This window comes from Chinchilla lanigera, unplaced genomic scaffold, assembly GCF_000276665.1.
Source record: "Chinchilla lanigera isolate Chin_1 unplaced genomic scaffold, ChiLan1.0 scaffold00170, whole genome shotgun sequence".
Lineage (NCBI taxonomy): Eukaryota > Metazoa > Chordata > Mammalia > Rodentia > Chinchillidae > Chinchilla > Chinchilla lanigera.
The window spans coordinates 819,389-834,502 of NW_004955571.1; the positions used below are offsets into that span (position 1 = coordinate 819,389).

At 33.2% G+C, this 15,114-nt stretch overlaps 1 long non-coding RNA gene across 1 annotated transcript in view; it reads left to right on the forward strand.

The window, feature by feature from the left end:
- Window positions 1-12,869, forward strand: part of LOC106147512 — a 42,377-nt gene extending 29,508 nt beyond the window's left edge. The window contains exon 3 of the long non-coding RNA XR_001232438.1: window positions 12,812-12,869. This is a non-coding gene — a long non-coding RNA (uncharacterized LOC106147512). The remainder of the gene's footprint in view (window positions 1-12,811) is intronic.
- Window positions 12,870-15,114: the final 2,245 nt, after the last annotated feature.

The window sequence follows — 15,114 nt, forward strand, 5'->3', positions numbered from 1 at the left end:
AAAACAAAACCCTGCTTTTGGTGTGTCACATTTACTTGTCAGTCAACCACATCATTATTTACATGAACTTGACCTCTGATGTATGATAAATAAAAATATATCCATGGCACAGACCTATAATAAAGATGGTCACAGCTAAAGAACGTAGTTGATTCAACTTTACGTCTACAAAGTATGACATCATGTTTTGTAGCATAGATTTTTCCAAAGACAGAATACAACTGGTTCTATATTTTTAGAGATCTAGTTTCAAGGTAAAAATGTAGGTCTTTCTACAATATCTTTCCCTAAATTCCAGAGGAAAGACAAGGATACATATAATAACAGCTTTTATCCGAATTAGGAGATGAATAAGGAGAGGCCACCACAATATTTTAAAGTGTCAGTTCTCCTTCAAATTAATCTATAAATTTAATGTAATTTCAACATAACCTGAACAGTTAGTTTTTCAAAAATAAATTTATTCAAAAATTATGTTCAAAGACATAAGACTCTAAAAAAGACTACTCTAAAAAAGATCAAAGAGGTAGGCATTGCCTCATTAAATATCTAATATTAATCAATACAGTCATTGTCATAAAAGCGAGAACTAAATCAATGAAAAACAAAAAGAAATAGAAGCAAGCATGTCTGGGAACATGGTTGTAGTGGAAAGTACAACTAAGGAGAAAGGATGATTTATTCAATCAATTATCCTAAGATAATTGACTTTACATAAATTTCAAACAGATTAATGAATTAAATATGAGAAATATCAAAACTATTATATTTAAAAGGTGAAGCAGCTTTATAACTTTAGAATTCAAAAATATTTCCTAAATAAACATAAAATAACCAGAATACAAAGATAGATAAATGTAACTATATTAACATGTATAATTTCAAAAAGAATTAAAAAGCAAAAACTACAAAGTAACATTTGTCAATTCAGCTGGATGAAAATATATAATGTCTCTGTGAAGAAAAATATTCTACAAGTAATACATAAGAATAGATATGTGCAAAGCATATTAAGTACAAAATATAATCCAGAATATGTAAAGAAAATATAAATCAGCAGCTAATAAATGAGAAAAAACATGACTGTGAGAGGAAAATTCAAGTATGTTCCATCTTTCCTTAAATGACTTAATATCCCAAAAAAGAAAGAAAATGAAAGTTGAGACATACTTGTCTTACACTAATTAGTAGACACATTCAACCAAAGCTTTTAATTATATAATGGGGCAAAAATACAATAAATTGTTTGTCTTCTAGTAGTCACTACTTACAAGAGTATATTAGATATCCCTAGACATATCATTCATCTTATCAAGAAAAAAAGAAAAAAATAATTAGAGTCTATAGACTACCGAGGAGGTTACAAAACCATAATTTTACTGTTTTTATTTTTTTATTTTAAAAATTTAAAAAAATTACAAAACAACAAAGACCATATCAAAACAACACAAAACAGCAAAAATGATACATGACCTCAAGACAAAATGATAGAAATTTACAATGGTTGCTAAGTTATATACTGTTATCTTCAATGAAGTTGTTCAGTTCATTAGACATAAGAATATAAGATTGATCAAACAGTCAAAGACAGTAACAAGTAAAAAAATAATAATTAAAAAAAAACATTGGAAATGATGCAGAGCTTCACCATACAAAATAGTAGGAGTTCAAGAATGGTTCTTATGTTATAGACAGCTGAGTTAGATAGAAATATTATAGGCAGTCAGACAGGGCCAGGCTCTCCAAGCAGCCAACGTAAAAGATACATTCTTGCTGTGGGCCAGACCTCAAGACAAAGGACTAAACAAATGCACCCACATACCTCCCTAGGGATGGACATCAGGGATTGATATTCTAAATAGGTAGCCATCACCTTGAAGAGTTCTTGACCCAATCCCTTACAGGAAAAGCCTCTGTTCTGTATTCATGCCAACTTGCCACGTGACTCCCTTCCCCATTTGATCCCAATTTAATCAATTTTACCAGAACAACTCTTATTGGCTGACCACAGTTTTGTCCATTTTTCCCCTGCCTTGGACCCACCTCACCTCTTGGTTTTGCTCTATAAAGGTCCCTAGAAAAGACAGAGGCTTGGGTAACTCACTCGGAACCCCCTTCTGTCCCTGTCTTGGACAGAAGCTTTCTTTCCCTCAGTGAATATATTCTGCTCTTAACTTCTGTTGTTCCTAAAATTCATTCTTCAATTTTGCAGAGCACAAACTCGTACCAGATATCATTCAGGTTGGAAGTTTTTATTTTCCTGGATCACTTATACTGCATATTGTTTTTAGATCAGTCTTGCTGATATCTGTAGTTTATTGAGAGGAACAGTCAATGCTTAACATTTTCTTTTTTCTTGACCAATTTTACACTTTTGAATTTGGTAATTAAAACCATAATTTTAAAAAGGAAACAAAGACTTGTACATTTATGTTTAATAAAACAGAAAAATAAATGTAAGCAAAATTAACATTACAAAGCTAGATTACATGAAAACACATTAGATGACATTACTTTTATAGACAAAACACAAAATAAAATGAAGACATGAGAACAATTTATAAAATTGAGTTTTTTGAAGGAAATTATGTTATAGTTAAGAAGCAATGTAAAATACACTAAAAAGTTTTTCCATGTAGTTTTTAATAATAAAAATAATTAATTTTTGAGTAGAAATGATTAGGTGTTTCAGATTTGATCTCTGTCTTTCATTGTGGAAAGGTTTAAGCTATAAATTGAAGTAATAAATGCTCCTTCCCATTCTTATCACCAAATTCTCCCAAGGGAGATCTCTCCATTTTAGATGATAATTGTAAGAATGATACATAAAAGACCCTAATGACGTGAAATTAGCATTTAAAAGATGGATAGTCCCATTGAGTAACTCACTTGTACATTTATTTGGCCAACTAGAGCTAAAATAAGTACAATATACTGAATTAAAAACAACTATTGACTTGATGATGACATTATTCTGAAAGTTAGAATCTATATTAAAGCATTTTGAGATTCACAGAAGCCCAAATACAGAGAAAACTCGGAATGACTATCTACATACAAATTACACAATTCCAAAACAGATTCACAGTAAGATCCCAAAACTTCAGTATTGTTTTGGTTACTTTTACAAATTTGGTATTACTGTTTAACTATGATTATTACTATTATTAGTATCACTAGCATCTTCCCCCCTTTAGAGGGAAAAGGATCTCACAATTTTCTAAGAATATTTGAAAATTTGTATACATATTTTCAAATATTTGCAAAGTGTGTTTCTCCATTTTATAAATATTCCAATTTTATCCTTGAACATAGTATAGATATGATAGTTATAGCCTAATTTAAACAGTAATTTCTTTGCAATAGGAAAAGGTATTAGTTAATTATAAACAATTTCATATCTGGTAATTTTATTTGTAAAATAGACATACTAAAATCTTATATACTATTATTGATATTAGAATAACTATGTGTAATTTTTCTAACAATACCTGGTGATAACAATACCTAAAATTCCTGGCAATTGATATGTTTCAGACTCATTGTAGTTACTTTCAAAGTAATAACTAAATTGATGCTCATAACAACTATATGAGGTAGGTGCTAAATTTAACCTTCTCTTACTGTAAAAGGATCAAGGTGCATAAACATTGAATAACAGACCCATTTACATAGTAACCTTTGGATTAGAACACTCATAGTGTAGCCCAGAAACAACACTGTTGAACTGCCTTTTTACTACCATATTACAATTGGAGAATAGTCATTCAAATATATAAATATATGCATATATATATAAACATATACATATAGATGTGTTTGCATTTGTATATGTTTATATTTTTATGCATATATATATAACATAAATAGATAATCTTTAAGCCTACATGAATTTAAGCTATTAAAATAATTTGGCAGTGCATGGAAAATAGTCTTATTTAGTACATAGTCTTTAGCTGTGATTACCATTAATATAAAGGAGAATTTAAATGATTTCAATATTCTTTGAATGATAGATTAATTATTGTTCAGCAAATATCCACTCATATCTCTTTTTCACCCACAGTAACATATACTTACCTGACACACTGGCTTTGGGTTTAATAATACAATTTTCCTACATGGAATGCTAGTAGATAACATTCACTATAGGAAAAGCATGCCTTTGGAGACATTAGTCCAATGAGAACAAGTAGAGACAATTCTTCATGGTGCTTACATTCTTGTATTTATTCTGAGCAAAGTCACTGACAGCTTTGTTCTGTAATATTACTGCCTAGATGTTTGTAGAGAAAACAGCCCTGGAAGTCAGAAATTTCATTTCCTTCAGAGGCAAAAGACATTCCTGGCCAGAAAAATGAATATGTCCATCTGTGGCAATGGTTGGACAGAATTACAGAATTTAACATATGGGGATTCTCAAACTTTAGGGTTCCTCAACTGTAATACATACCAACTAAATGTACAGAAGCCATCTAGGCCTGGCTCCAAATAACCTTGATGGAGTTTAAGTCATAAGAGAAACTGAAGAAAACATGAATCTCATGCTGTTTTTTTCTGGGGTTAACATTAAAAAGTACAAGAAAATACTAATAGCAGTAATAATAAGTCCTCTGTTACTGACTAGGAAGTCTTTTGTCCCCCCCCCCCCACCAAGCATCTGTGAAACTCTGGCAAATGATTTATTAGCTCACAAATGGAATAAAATATTAGATCCTTGATAGCTATTGACAAAGATTAAAATTCACAAAGAGCAGACTTGACTCTAAGCCATTGCTTGGAGTTGAACTCAACTCATTTGCAGCTTGAGGCAATATCTAGTGAGCTGACGTGAGACCAGCCAATCCACAGTTGATCCAAAATGTGTGAAATCAGTATAGTTAAGTTTTTTTAGCCACTCAGTTTGGGGTAATTTTTATGCATAATTTTTTCTGCATTGGCTTACTGATAATGTAGAGGACAGCGATTCTTAGCATATCATTTCAAGATAGAATAATTCTAGTCTTAATGCAAGCCTCAAAATGTGTCTTGAGAAACATCCCAGAGGGGTTGTAAAAAGTTAACTTTACAGTCCTGACTTAGCCCTGGAACGCTTTTCTAAAGACAAAGACCACTTGGGCCCAGATAAACACTATGACCCTGCCTGAGTTGTTTCATCCCTTCCCTGGCCCTAGATAAACATTGTAACCATAAAGGAAATATATGGGTAGCTAAAGAGGGACATACAGAACAGAGTACAGAAAGTATAAATCATTGTGGTTGGGCTCATGACCAGAGCCTGACCTGATTACATGGCACAAGGAAAACAATGTGTGGCTAGGGCTACAACATTCCAATCTGTTACCATGGAAACCAAAAATGTATATAAGGTGGGAACAAAGGCAGGCCCACCCACATTCCTGACCTGCAAGTCCGGGTTGAGAGGTGACCCATCTAAATTAATAAAACTCTGTTCTGAATAGAGTCCTTTGTGGAATACAGTCCAATTTTTGCTGTTACAATAATAATGAATTATGCCACTTGTTATGGTAAAATTAGGCATAAAGTGTAGAAAAGGAATGGACACTGTAAAGATGGAAATTGTATGCTCTGAATATAAGCCCTGTGGATATTATGACTGTTATGAGATTTTTTTTTAATCATCTAGTTAACATATGCAAAAGACAATCCTGCTCATTGCTTGTTCACAAAGATTATAAGTTACTTTTAAACAGGCAACCCACTCAGGCCGCACTTCTGTCCTTTTCTCGGATAGAAGCTGTTTTTCCTTCATAGATATATTCTGCTCTTAACCTCTGTTGTTCTTAAAATTCACTTTCAATTTTAGAGAACATGAACTCGTCACAGATATCATTCAGGTTGGGAGTTTTTCTCCCCAATATCAATATAACTTCCAGCCCACTAGATGTCAGATGTGCCTGAATTCCAAAACACAAAGGAAGTTAAGAGTAGGAAAGTTTTATCTGGGAGTAAGAATAGCCCCTGAGAGCCAGGAGGGGCCCGAAGTGGACTGTCTGAAAGTATCATCACTGATACTCTAATCAGTTGTGATTAATAAAATAAATCATCTTTCATAGGCTGTTTGAGAAAAAAAGCTACAGGACTCAATCCCAACACCCATAGTTTACAGGAGGAGAAGTTTATTTTAGCTCTCCAAATAAATTATAGAAGTTTCAGTCCTTGCATCTTCAGCATCTTGTGGAACGACCGGTGGAGAGAGCTGCTCACCTCAGGATGCTGGTAAGCAGGGAGCGTGGAGGGGGAGCCAGGAACAGAGAGACCCACTCCTAGGTCACCCACGGCCCTCTTCCCACCAGATCCCACCTCCTACGCAAGTCAGCTAGGAATCCTCATAATCCACTCACCTTCCTAACAAGTCTTTCTGTGTAGTTCAGGCTGGTCTTGAACTGACCATGTAGCCAAGGCTGGCCTCGACCTCATGGCGATCCTCCTTCCTCTGTCTCCCAAATGGTGCATTACAGGCAGGAGCCATCATGCCCAACAGCTTGGAATGCTTCTATGGGGAATCTCACTATGCAGTTCAGGCTGCCCTTGAACTCACTTTGTAGCCCAGGCTGGTCTCAAACTTGCAATGATCCTCCTGTTTCAGCCTCCCAAGTGCTGGGATTACAGGTGTGCACCACCATGCCCGACCGGATAATTGATTTTTGACAAGTGCTCCAAGACAATTCAACAGGGGAAGAATTGCCTTATTAAAAAATGATGCTAGAACAACTAGGTGTCTACTTACCAAATAATAATAACATACCATATGTAGAAGTTAACCTAAAGCAGGGATTGGTGGCACACAGTTGTAAATCAAGCTACTTGGGAGGCTAAGGCACGAGAATCACAAGTTTGAAACCTGCTTGGCCAATTTTGTGAAACCCTGACTCAAAATAAGAAAAATATGTAAAAAGGCCTGGGGAAAATGGCTCAGTGAGAAGGCCCTGGGTTCAATCTCCAATACCTAAAATAAAATAAAATGGGCTGGGGATGTGGCTCACTGGGACAGTCCTTGCCAAGTGCTTCAGGTGCTGGGTTCAATCCCCAGCACTAAAAAAAAATATATATATATATATATATATAGATAGATAGATAGATAGATAGATAGATATATGTAGAAAGAGAGAGATATGTAGATATATATATATGTACAGAGAGAGAGAGGGAGGGAGAGAGAGAGATAGATGATATAGATATAGATATACTCTTGAAGTAAGAACTATAAAAATCACAAATCACAATTTTTACATTAAGTTTTAAATTTTGATCAGCACATGTTTGCAGTAATGATTATGACATTCCTTGTAAGGTGCTGGTGTGTGCAAATTCACATCTTTTTTGTTTTTGTTTTTGGCATTTTGAGACTCTGTCTCACTATGCAGTTCAGGCTGGCCTTGAGTTCATTTTGTAGCCCAGGCTGGTCTTGAACTCACTACTATCATCCTGCCTCAGCCTCTGGAGTGCAGGGATTACAGGCGTGCACCACCACATCTGCTTTAAATTCACATTTTAATTCTTTTTTAACTTTCTCCCCCTCCCTCTTTAAACCTCCATCTGGGTCCCTTTCCCTTTTGCAAAAGAGGTATCTCCCTATTTCCTATTATCTATCTTTTATTCTGTTCTTTATTTACATTTTGTGTTTCTCATGTGAGAGAAGCTATACAATATTTAAGATTGTGTGCCTTTATTTAACTTAGTATGATGGTCTCAAGATACATCTGTTTTCCTATAAATGACTCAAATTTATCTTTTTTATGGCAGAGTAATACTCCATTGTGTACAAATATCATATTTTCTTTATCCATTCATCTGTTGATGGACATATAGGCCACTTTTAAAATTTAACTAGTATGAGTTGTGTTGCTATAAACATGGAAATCAGCATATAGATTCCTAAAAATAAAAATTCCATTCAACTTAGCTACTCCTCTTTTAGGTATCTTTCTAAAAGTGTTAAAGACTTCATAAAACAACAAATCATATTCTTTTTTAAAAACTCTATTCTTTTTTTAAAAAGGAAAGTTAATTAAAAATGGTCAAAGATCTATCAGAGCTAAAAGTACAAAACTCTTTTAACAAAACAGATATAAATATGTCTTTGTGACCTCAGAATAGGCAATGGTTTTTAGGTATGATACAAAAAAAGCACAAACAACAAAATCTTAAAACTTAATGATTTCATCAATATTAAAAATTTTTGTGTTTCAAAGGACATCATCAAGAAACTGAAAACAGAATTCATAGAATAAATCTAGACGGTACAGTGGACGTTGTGAAAGAGAAGGAAACTTCAAAAGGAATGAACAACTGGGATGAGGGAACAGAGAAAAGAAAGAAGGGGAAAGATATATATATGTATACACAGGATAGCTAACATAGTGGTACTACTGACTTTTATTGCTCTATTGAGAGGAACAGTTAATGTTTAAGTGTATGATCAGTATTACATGTCTATATTTTTTATGTGAGTATTCAAATTGAAGATATCAGTATGTAATACAACAATCATTGTTAATTTCCTATCACTTTGTCTGAGATTCTGTATTGCTTGTGCTCTTCTTGTGTTATTTTCTAAATGTACTTGTGTTCATTAAGATGTTTTGTTCTTCTATCTTTAAAATAAAAAAAAATAGTAAGGAAATGTGCTAACAACTTGCACATGCCTAAGGACAAGCTAAAAACTCTTTGCAACTCTTTTATCTGATAAAGAGCTTATATCTGGAATATGTAAAGAACTATTACAAATCATTAATAAAGACATGATTTTAAAATAGGCAAAAAATTATGTTCATATTCTTTGTTATTTTTACATGAAATAAAAACTTCTACAGGTTGTGATAAAGATGCTGAGATGAATTGTGTTGAAAATTCAAAGTCTATATTTCTCAAACACATATAAATCCTAAAATATAGAATTAATTGTAAAAATGCTGATACTAAGTTTAATACAGTAAGGCTTAAGAGGAAAATTAACAAGAATACAAATGATTAAGGAAGCTTTCTAGAACAAAGGGTCTAATTCATCAGACAAGATGTTTTCTACATGATATTCAGTCAAAATTATCATTGGAAAGAGTTCTTGGACCTTTTTTGCTTTAGCACCCATGATCATAAGACACAAATATAGTATGTTTCAATATTCAAGCATAATCTTCAAATAATTAGATAGCAAAAGTCTCCCTTTTAGGGTAACTTACTTGAGTAAATCTTTTTGTTTTGTTTTTGAGGTAGGTCTCGCTGTGTAGCCCAGGCTAGCCTTGAACTCATAGGGATCATCCTACCTCAGCCTCCCAAGTGCTGGGATTACAGGCGTGCACCACCATGCCTGGCTAGGGTAATTTACTTGACATATTTACTGCTTGACTCAAATATTTTTGACTAATGGGACAATTTTGTTACCTGCAATGAATTTATCAATTGATAATAGAAGTATTATGTGAACATCATCCAGGAAAAATAAGAAATTGGAGTTATCACTATTTTTGTTTATTTTTATTTCTATTTTAATGAGAATAAAAAATAACGAAATAACTGCAACATAGACAAAAACAAAACAAGAACAATAAAAATGATACAGGGTTTCAAAACAAAATGATAGAAATTCACAGTGGTTGTTATATTACATATTGCTGGGAGCTATTTTTCATAACTATATCTTTTGTGTGAATCTTCCTATTAAAATTAATGCATCATTTGCAGTCCTCTATAAGCTCTTTTGTCTTAGCATTTCTAAACTCAATTTTACAACTGTTATGGCTACATATACACATTATGAATAAAAGGCTTGCTTATTCTTCAGTTATTTCACTACTTAAGGAACTCAAATAATGGTTATCATCTCAAGACATTACAAAATAATATATATTTTTGGTTATGCAAGACATTCTGCTCATAAATGAAGTGGTAAACATAAGGTCAATTGAGGATACTTTGTAGACAATGGCTTAGTCTAAGATATACCAAGGCTGGAGTAGTAATGTGCCCATGGAGTAGTTTTTGAGCACCTGAAAAGCCTGGTAGTACAGGATGTTTTTAAAAGACTGAATATTGACATTATCTAGTAACTTGACCTCATTTCACTAGTTGAAGTAAATTAAGTAAGGGAGTCTGGAGCCTCCAATTGGATTGCTCAAAGTTACAGAAATTTGTTGAGGGGCTTTCCAACTCAGCTTCCTTCTTCTGGTCATTGCCCTTCTCTCAATCAAACTGGTATATTTTCTGCATCATCATATTAAGTCCCAAGGACACACAGACAAACAGGATATTGACCTTGCCCTTGTAGAACTCAAGATCTAATTGAATGACAGATGTGTAAACATTTAAAGCCGTATCAGACAGTGACTCACTACAAAGGTTACACATCGAAAGGAAATATTATGCCCTAGTGATGCACACTTAATGGGACATGGACCACTGCTCCCACTCCATAGGAAATAACATTAAATAGTGTAAGGGGGGGGTGGAAATTTTTTTAAGTAGCTTTAACCTTGAAAGGTTTTGCCTTCAGTTATGAACCAAGACAGAAATGAGAAAAGGTACAATCCATTAACACACAACTGAAACAGAAAAATTTTAGATTGCTAACACACATCTTGTTCTTTTCTCTCTGTATCTGTCTCCCTTCTCACTCTCTCTCTGTATATGTGTTTATTACCCCAGAATAAACAGGAATTTATTAATTTCTATATTTCATATTTAAGTTTTCATGTGGAATATGAGAAAAAATATATATATTCTGTTTCTCTAGAGAACACTGATTAATACATCCAATATATTCTGGGATATATAAATGACAATGCTAGACAATAATCTCAACATGTATTTTGATATATTGTACAAACTTTTGAAATAAATTGAATGATGTTATATAAATAATAAATATTTACTGATGTATAAGTCCAAAATCTTACCCACTAGTTGTGTTATGTGACATAGTGCTGTAGTTTGGATCTGGGAAATCTCCCAAAGCCCATATGCGAATGGCACTTTCTCCAGCCTGTGGCACCTTTGAAAGGTGGTGAGGTCTAGCAAAAGAAAGAAGTTAGGTCATTGAAGGTCTTCCCTTGAAAAGGATATTGAGATTCCATCTCTCTTTCTGTCTCTCTGTCTCTTTCTATCTCTCTCTATCTCTATCTCTCTCTCTTTGTCTCTGTCTCTGTCCTTATCTCTACCTTTCTATCTCTATCTCTCTATCTCTATCATCTATCTCTATCTCTACCTTTTTCTTTTGTTCTTTCTTTTTGCCTCCTGGCCATCATGAGATAAGTTAGCTTTACTTTGTCACATACTCATCTTCATCCCCATAATGTACTGCCTTGTCCAAAGACAACAGGGCAAGTGCCCATGGACTGAAGCCAGGAGCCAAAATGAAACTTCCCTTTTTCAAAATTTATTTTCTTAGGTGTTATGTTACAGTCACAAAAGGCTGACTAATATAATAATAAAAATTCTCTTAGTCTCACATTCATGGTATATATATAAACATGCCATCTGCTAATATAATCTATTGAAGAAACAATGTATTTCACAAACACATCCACAAATTTAGAAAAGAGAGCATGTATGTCTATCATTTAAACAGAAACACTATTTGTTACTGAGGTATTGTGAGTTTTAGATTAGACTATGTAAATCCCTTGTCATAAGACAGCTCATTAAGGTGATTGTGTGCCTTACCCAGCAGAAGCTCTTATTTTTAAGGGTGTAACTGTCTAATTATTTATAAAGCAATGCTAGTAAAAGTAAGAGCAATTGCACTTTTGAAGAAAAGAGTCATTTTCTTGTGAAACAAGGATGAATCAAGCACAGTCATGGCTTAATATAAAATGTTATTCTTCAGAAACAAAAGTTTGTTGGTAAATAAAAAACCACAATTACATGCCCATTGTAGTTTAAACTATAGCACTTCTTTAGATTTTAAAATAGGTTAGTCATAATCTGAAAAAGGCATCTGTATAAATTTTATTATTGCGTATTTGTTATGTAGAATAGTGGAATTCATTTTGCTGCATTTGTATATGCAGATAACATTTAATAATAATTATCACTTTTAAAATCTTCCCACATGTGCATTTTGACGTATGGAATTCACATTTTTTCTAATACTGTAAGTGGTGTACTTTGCTTCACCATAAGTACAAATTATGTCATTGTTATATGGGAATTAAATTGTTTACTGTAGGTGCATATTCTGTCAATTAGCCTTCACTTTTATATTTTTATAATTGTTCACTTCAATGATTTCATAGCCAGCTCTCTAAACATGTGACATAATATAGTCTCTTACCTTATAGGAGATAAATCTATTATCACATAATTTGCCTTAAGTTATTGTCCAGAATTTTCAAAACAGTGTTGAAAACAGTGAAAACTGGCAATTTTAAATTGTTCCTTAACATCGACTCCCCAAGACTTCACTACTTAAAAATGCTTATTACATTTTGTATGTGTATATTGGAATCCTAGCTTGTTGAGATTTTTCATGTTGGATGGAATTTGTATTCTACCACATTATCTTTATGGTCAATTTATATGAACTTAAGTTTGCTTTCTTATTTTGCCTGTTGCTATGCTATGTTAATAATCTTCACAGTGATAAATTATTTACTAAACTGTACTAAAATCTACCTACTTGTTGCTTATTATGTTCTAATAAAATAATTAATTAAAATTTTCACACTTAATTTTTTACCATAAATATTTTATTGAAGTTGTTAGTTTTGGAGTCATCACCTGTTGCTACAGAAATACAAGTGGTAATGAATTCTTTTTCCTTACCTTCCATTAATTTACTCATTGGCTGCAGGTCTATGGCTCCACTCTGCTGTCTTCACCATCCTGGAAACCAAGCTGTGAGAGTTTTGGAGCTCATTAGAAGTAAATAAACAGAAGATCTGTTGAAATTCACAAATATATTTTCATCTTTCCCTGGGAAGTATTATACAAAGTCATAATTACTCACATGTTATTGATCAAACTGGTTGTATAATTTACAGTGACGTTAATGAGTTAAGGAATGATATTTTTCCCACAGAGAGACACTGCACATCATATGACAACAGGCATAGAAAACACAGCACTAAGTACTCTACAAGAAAGACACAATTTGCAGTATGAGGGCTGAAACAAAAGCCAAATATCATGTCATCTAGGAACAAGTGATTCAGGTGATTCAAATTTTGGTTACTCTGTGCATGTTAGAAAGTAGCACAAGTATTGACTTTAGCGTTATGTATAAATTTGAGCAAGTAGGCAATTTGAAAATGTAGGATTCACAAATATGGCAGATTGACAATGCACATATATTGAGCTCTGATTCTATTTTGGTTGTATTTTAGAATTATGTACTTTTAAAATTTTATTGTACTATTTGCATATTTTATTAAAATTATTTCGATTTAATTTTATCTTCAACTGATTTTCTTATTTCCTGCTAATCATAATTTGTTTATTTTGTACATCACTTTGGCACAGGCCATGTTGCCAAATATTTGTTTATATGGATACTATTCTTTCTCAGCCCTTTATTTCTGAGACTGTTTTTCTCTTGCTGTCCACCATAAATAACAACGTGGAGACATATGGAGTTTGTGAGTCACAAAATTGTTTTCTCATGTCTATTGTTCTAAAGAAGCTTGAGGCTACCTTTTTTCTGTTCCTTTCTGAGGAAGTGTATTTTCTTATTTAAATTTGAAGGATGTTTTTCCTTAACTGAAACTTTCAAGAGACTCTGGTTTCACCTTTTAATTTCTTTTCCTCATTTTATTGCTATTTACTGATACCCCTCAATGCACAGGCTAAACTACTGAGAATTTGAACAAATTTTTAAATGTACTTTTGATTTTTGTTTCCGTTCCACTTAGTTGGCTACATTTAAAGTTCCAGTGTCTCTACTTCTTGTTTAAATTCCTCCAGAATAATTTTCTTCAGAATTGTAACATATATGCACTTCTCTTATGCTGTAGAATTTTGTTACACACATAATTAGAAAGAATTCTACTTATGAATGCAAGTCTTCTATGGTATTCCCAGAGATTGTAGATAAAAGTTACTTTTGGTGAGTGGAGTACTAGCATTCAGCCCAGGACAACATTCCTACTAGGCAAGTGTTCTAGTACTGTGCTATACTCCCAGTCCATTTACTTTGTATTTCAAGACAGTGTCTACCTAATTTGCACAGGGTGGTCTTGGAAGTCTGGTCCTACAGTCTCAGCCTGGAGAACATCTGATCCTCTGTCTCAGAATACAGTAGAGAGAATTACAGTCATGTACCACCACTCCTAGAATGAGGGTAAAACTGTATTTTTCCCTGAAACAGAAGTAGTGATTCCATCCCAATTATAGAAAGAAAACAGGAGAATACTTGATTATTTGTTTCTGTATTTTATGCTTTCTCTCATTCATGAGATTTGGGAATATATTACTTCCTGGAACTCTGATGGCATTTATGATCAACATCACCACATTCAGGAGAAGAGCAAAGCATAAGAGGGCAGATACAAAAAGAAGTAGTGCTTCCTTATTGGTTGGACCAGGAAGGCTGGAGGAGCAACAGTGAGTAACTGGTTAATATTTTCTTCTGTCTTTTCTGCTGCCCCTAAATTTCTTTGCAACAAGCCACATAGACCAATTACTTTTAGAAAAACATTTTATTTACCCTTGAATATATAACACTCTATCAGTGAATAAGAGATGCATTAAAGATATCATGAACCGATTCACCTTGTTTCTCCTAATGTTTCGGATGTTACTTTTATAGGGAGCAAGAGCGTCATAGTCTGATCTTCTGGGAAAAAACATCTTCATGTTGTAATAGAAAAATAATACTTAGTCTTCAATTTATAACAGAAATATTGGCATTCAAATCCAATTACATTTCTAATAATGCCATGTTTGGAGGAAATATAGAGCCAGAATATAGAATAAGATCTTATAAAAATAATGTATTTTCATAAACTAGAAACCTTAACAAGCTTTTCCTTCAGTCTTATAAACAGCCCAGATGCCCATCAACTGATGAATGGATAAAGAAGATGTGGAACTTTTTTATACAATGCAGTAACACTCAACCATAAAGAAGGATAAACTTGAGACATTTCTAGGTACGTG